Genomic DNA, 6319 nt, shown 5'->3' with positions numbered 1-6319 from the left:
CTGAATACACATTTCTTACAGGATCCGCAAAGGAAGCATCTTGCAGAATCTTTTTAACAGACAAGCTTGCAGGAAGTCAAAGCTATAAAGGAAGAGGTCACCAATCTTTTCCACTGAGTCACGCACCAAATCCAAATACAATTCCAACATAATCTTTAACAAAATCTCATGCTTTTTGTAATTTTTCCCATTTTGTGGTTCCATATAACCAGAAGTTGGTAAGAAACAGAAAGGGTTTAGTGTTAATTCAGGTGTGAGACTATGAAAGTCTCTAATAGCCTGTGATAGCATGTGCTTGGTGCAGCAGACTGTCTCAGCATGAAGAATTAATCCGAGCTCCTAAATTTTATATTCAGGTTAAAATCTGAAAAAGGAATGTGTAAAAAAAAAAAAATAAAGCATACAGCAATGTATTTCTTAACACTGCAAGCAAAAGGAGAGGCCCCCGTGAGAATAAATCCAAAAACTTTACACATTAACTACTGCAGAAGCTTATCTACAATCCCTTGTTGCAAGTGGGGCCTCAAAAAGGATACTCAAATCTCTTGAACACCGCAGCTATGCAGGCAAATCTCTGTGCTGCTTTAATGTTTTTTGCTCACAAGAAAAGCCTTGTCCTCCAGCAGTACAGCTGAGCTGGAAGCAAATTCAAGGTCATTACTGTATTAGTTGCAAGAGGACCCCTACAACCTCACAGGATCCTGAAGGCTCTGCGTGGAAAGTTGCAGTAAGTCCAGAGAAATATCAGTTTATCTTATCTCCCTCTGCACTAAACATCCAGTCCTCTCCCCCTCAGCTGCTTCAGCTCCTCACACCTACACCTCTCAGTCCTCGGCTTCGGGAATGTCTGGGAGGAGAGGGCAGCTCCTCCGCATGCTTCCCACTCCCTCGTTGGCCGCAGACCCCTCTGCTGCCTTCCAGAGAACCTCCCTCAGTACCACCTGGGGATGTGCTTGGGCTCATGCCCTGTGTTCTTGAAGGAAGCACATCTCACTTGCGAAGAGAAAAACATTTGTGTAGGAAACCATAAATTATGATCGTAATGAATTACACTAGCTAAATTAAGAAAAAAAGGCAATTTAATTGGTATAATTATTGAAGTCCACTGGATGCTTCAGGAAGAAACTTCCATCTCTCTCATCTATGCTCATCATATGGGTTTCAAGCTGTCAAACAAATTCTGCACAGATTTTAAAATTGACATTAACGTTGCTCATTGCCTTCAACTTCACCACCTCTGCTGCAATAATTCTCCCTACTTATAACCGACAGGACCGCTGGAGTCAAAGCTCCAGCAAAGGAGGACAAGAGGAGTAAGTCTGCACCTGGGGAAAACACCCAAGACTTAACTCAACCCAGCTTCCTCTTTAGCAGAAGTAATAGAGCTATTTGCCCCAGAGGCTGACGATCTAATTTTCCTACTTATCTCCTTTCTGATGAGCTCTTTCAATCATTAACTGATTTAAGCTCCAACTACTAGATGGAGAGGGGCTTTTTTCTTACCCAGTCTGGTTGTTTGCATGAAAGCAACGGAAAACATGAGGCAAGGTACAAACCAGTGAAGTGGGCAGAAAGGAGAGACAGACTTGCTTAATAGAAGTACCAGCAGCAGCTATGAAAAAGAAAAGCAAACCTCAAGGGTATCTTTGAAGCATCCCAGAAAATAAAGCCAATTCCCCAGTGGAAATTAAAGGCTGATTTTCCAAAAGCAGCACCCATTTATGGGAAATTTCATTTCGCTATGCTAAGATGCAAGAAATCAATGTGTTCCCCCTCCTCTTATCTAGCCCATTGTTTTCCAACAAGGAGCACTTTTAATATTTCTAAAGAAGGCCTCCTGACTATTTCTTAAACAAGAAGAGATGGATGAGGGAGATTTTTTTTTTTAATTCCTTTGAAACATTCCTTCCTTTCAACACTGTCTATTGTTAAATTAATTTGCACAGACCCCAGCAGCTCAGAGGTCAGGATGGTTCAAGTTGATGTTCTAAGCTGTGCACTGTTATGTTAAATAGGGTTTTTCTTGGCTGCAGCTTTGTAGTGAGAAGGTCACCTTGGGGTTATTAGGGGTAGCAAATGTTGTCTGTGGGCAACCGTTCCCATAGGGCTGAGAATCAGACCAGGGTTTATTTGATGGAAAGCTTAGGCAGCCCGAACAGATAGCAAATGCTCCTTTAGTTTGCTTCATCTCTTAGTCAGCTAATTCCAGAGTATTAAGAAACCTCTGGCATAGGGCAAGAGAGCTGAAGGCTGCGTTTCCAGGGTGGGGAAACGCAGTCATTCTCTCATTGGGAAGTGCCAAATTGGTTTCAGCATTATCACATCATTTCTACAGCGCAAGCCATACAGTAGTCAGCAACAGACAGGCAAGCCTATAGGGAGCAGTGACTGCCAAAAGATGTATATTAGTCTGTTGATGGCCTGGGCACTTGTCTTATTGACTGTGATTAGGCCTCCTAATTAATGAATTCTTTTGGACAACTTCCTTGTTAGTCCCGATATATCTGGCTCCTTCCTTCAATGTTATTTTCAGAGAAGTCAAGCTGCATTCAGTAATATTTGTGGCAATGTAAGAAAACGTCTTCTGTAACAAAGAAGAAACATCCAAACAACTCAGAAGTAGGATTTTTTTTTCTTTTTTTCAGTATTTCTCAGTGCCTTTTTAACCTATATTTGGTTATCTTCTTAGGGAAAATTCCTTGGGAGGTATGCAAACGATGGTATTGCTAACCTCAATCACCCGTTAAATGTGAGCCAGGAGTCCCAAGCCAGGGTATTTGGAAAGCCAAGTCTCAGGTTCTTCTTTGCTTCTGCGGATGCAGGCAGGCAGTGTGCCTGTTCTCAGGTCCTCTGATAAAACCTAGGATATTTCAAGTTAAAGAAGGTGGGGGTGGAGCATCTTTAAAAAAAAAAAAAAAATAAAAAATTTACTAATGACCCATTTCCAGAAGCTCAGTCTGTAAGAAAATTACCAAATACAGTGCGACTTGCAGTAAAACTCACTCGAGCTGGCAACCCGGCAGCTGGAGAAATGCTCAGTGGGGTTTCTGCCAAGGAACGTGTCCTAGATTATTCTGTAGGAGCATGGGGGCTTAGATGCATCAATCTCCGGGATTTAGTGGGAGGTCAAAGCTATCTTTTATGCATCTGATATCCACTCTCCATGCTCCATCATCAGGTTCAAGCTGCCTGGCACTGAAGCCAGCTATCACTTTCCCACAACCCACAGTGCTGCCTGCACAGCTCAAAGACCACATACAGGTTAATGTGAGTGTGGGCTGACAAGAGGGAAGTAAAAATAACCATACCAGCTCTTAGCCTTCACATGCAGACTTTCCCACTGCCAATGGAAGTGTTCACCACAGCATCAAGGGCCAGGGTAAACTTGGCTTTGCAGGGACTGACCGCAACTCTCGGGTCAACCTCCATCTACCCAACTTGCAGCATCTTTTCTCATGAGCCAGGACAGCAACTCTGATACACACTGAGATTCAACACTTCAGCCAGAATTTCCTCACAAATTTCAGGTCAGAGGAGACAATGAAACCTTTTTGTCTTTTACACACGCGTTATGAGCTGACCACAGTCCTGTTACTGACGGTTTCTCTAGAAATGTATTACATATCACTGCATGTGTAATCCAGAATAACTTCAGTGTAAATCACTTCCAGGCTCTTCAATCAAAACTACAAAGGGGCAGAAGTGTCACATAGTTGTGCTGAAAATAAGCAATTTTCACAACATTATTCAAATCAGCCCATACAGCTTCTCGAGGAGTCCCTCACATAGCCATGTACTACCCACACTCAACCTTGCCTACCTCTGACCTCTTTTTTTGCTCTTGCCATTTGCTGTGCCCTGGCCCTCTTCACAGTGAGATGCAAAGGATCAAGACTGCTTCGAGTTGCAGCAAATGTCAGCAGTGCTTGGTTCCACCATGAGACAGGGCTGCAGAAACCACCACTTTAGCCATAGTGCCTAGCATGTTCTCACACATAAACAGTAGAGAAGCAGCTAAGCTATCTTTTCAGCCCTTGAAGAAGTACCAGCTGGCTATTTTGGACCATATTTGGTCATATTTCAGCTGCCAGAGGACTGCCTCTTGATCCAAGCACCAGGAAAAAAAAAAAAATTAAAAAATCTTATCTACATTAGTATAAAACCGCTGCAAATATCCAAAGACAGTGCAAGTTGCTTTTCCAAAGTGAAATTCATTATGCCAATGGTTACTCACAGAGGGATCCAGCTTTGTACAAACGCCATCCCAGCTGGCTACACCCTTACACCTCAGGAGTTCCTCTACACTGGCAAAAGCCTCATGGATCAGGCCACAGAACCACATGTGGTTTTTCTGCTCTACATTTGTGCATCTCTGCTCCCCCTCATAAACTGCAAGTTGTAGAGGAAGTGCAGTTGCTCCCAGGGGACCTGATCAGCATTAGGGTCCTGGGAAGGCAAATGCTGCACGTTGCCACAGGGCGTGCAGGCTGAAACGGCAAGCTGGCTACAGATAAAAGCCAGGTGTGGAAACAAGGCAATCAGACCAATGGACATCACTTACTTCCACATCCTCCATTCGTGCATCTCCACCTAATTGATGTATTTTTTTATTGCTGAGATGAGGTCAATGAAGAGGAAGTGAGTATGCCAGTGGCAGGGAGGAAGAAGCAAGAGACACCTCAGCATGGAGAGGATGAGAACTGGAAGCAAAAACTTCCTCCCACCAGAACAATCACATCCGTCCCTCCAGGGAAGCACCAGGTGAGATCCGCTGCTGCTGAGGGCACGCTTCTGGCTCAGAGCATCCTACCCTACTTCTCCCAAGCAACTGATGGGAAAGAGGCCACCACGCTCCTGCAACAGGAGGTCTGGGTGAGCAACAGGACCCACACTGTGTCTTCCCCGCTTCCTTCTGGGTAGCCCTTCCCAGGTCAATGTGCTGCTTCCCGCCATCCCTGTGCATTGGAAAGGGGACCCTGGGGCACCGACTGCACTCCCCCCAGGTGGAGCACAGCCCTCGGTCCCCTCCCACCCTGTGCACCAGGACACATTCAGACTGAGTTTTGCAAAGGATTAGCATCCAAAATAGCTGCACCTATTTTCCCCTCTTCTACCCTTCGAATGTCACTTCACACCCCATGCAGAGATGCTCCAACTACAGGCATGGTTGGTGCCTGAAGACCCACAGCACAAGCAGCAGTTACTGCCCATCTTCAGCCCAGCCTGGCTTTCCATGGGACTGACCCCTCCCTGCCCACAGAACGTTTCAATCACTCTCCCCCTGCAAAAACGCAGTTCAGGAGCAGCCCATGCCCAAATTCTGATCTCGTGTAACGGAACATAATGTTAGGAATCTCTTAATGCCATGAAACAAGAAAGAGAGCCACAGAGAAATGGATAGTCTACTCACTGTCTAATAAAGCAGAAGAAAAAAAATATCCAGCCAACACACATAATTGTATTTGGTTCCCCTCCCTCTTTTTAAGGGACAGCTTTTGATACCGTACTTGCAAAAACACATAATTCAAAAAAGGAAGGAAGTGCTTTGAGGGTTCTTTATTTAAAGCTTGACAGGATAAACGAATCACAGTCTCATTAAATCACACAAATCTCAGGCTGCACACAAGACTAAACCACGAGAAATAGGACGTTACAAATCCTCATGCAGTTCTACACTTCCAGCACAACAGCTCATTTTATTTCTGTTCTTGGCAAGCCTTAGAATAAAAGGCTTCTTTTCTTTGCTCCATAAATGTTTTTAGATGCTATATTACTTGAACTTAACACAGCAGTAATTGCACTGAAAAAGGGCAATCTGAATTGCTTCCTGAAAGAAGGAAACGTTTATACTAACACTCGCATGAACAGAGAGTGCAGTTACAAAAGGTCTGTTTCAATCCTATCACAAAAAACTTGACCAAACTCACAAACTCTTCCAGGCAGAAATGGTTGGAGAATTTTGATTCTCCACTCTAATGCAACAATGTGTCTGAGATATACTGATTATAAATATCTCACTATAGCAGTAAATTTTACATCCGCAGAGTATGTTTCTACTGTATGTTCCAATAAAGCAAGTCCTATAGGCACTGTTTTGCTTTGCTTTTTATTACTAACTTAAACTCTAGTTTGCCTTTTTACATTTGTTCCAGAAAGCAAGCAAGCCACTGTTTTGCTTTGCTTTTTATTACTAACTTTTTTATTAAACTCTAGTTTGCCTTTTCACATTTGTTCCAGAAAGCAAGCAAGTCCTTGTTTTAAAACTCTAAAAAAGAACAATGGTAAATAAATTGTGCCCTATTTCTCAGCTCTGTCTCAG

The sequence above is a fragment of the Antrostomus carolinensis genome, unplaced genomic scaffold, assembly GCF_000700745.2.
Source record: "Antrostomus carolinensis isolate BGI_N321 unplaced genomic scaffold, ASM70074v2 scaffold14587, whole genome shotgun sequence".
Classification (NCBI taxonomy): domain Eukaryota; kingdom Metazoa; phylum Chordata; class Aves; order Caprimulgiformes; family Caprimulgidae; genus Antrostomus; species Antrostomus carolinensis.
The sequence above is the reverse complement of the archived record's forward strand: the minus strand, read 5'-3'. Positions refer to the sequence as shown.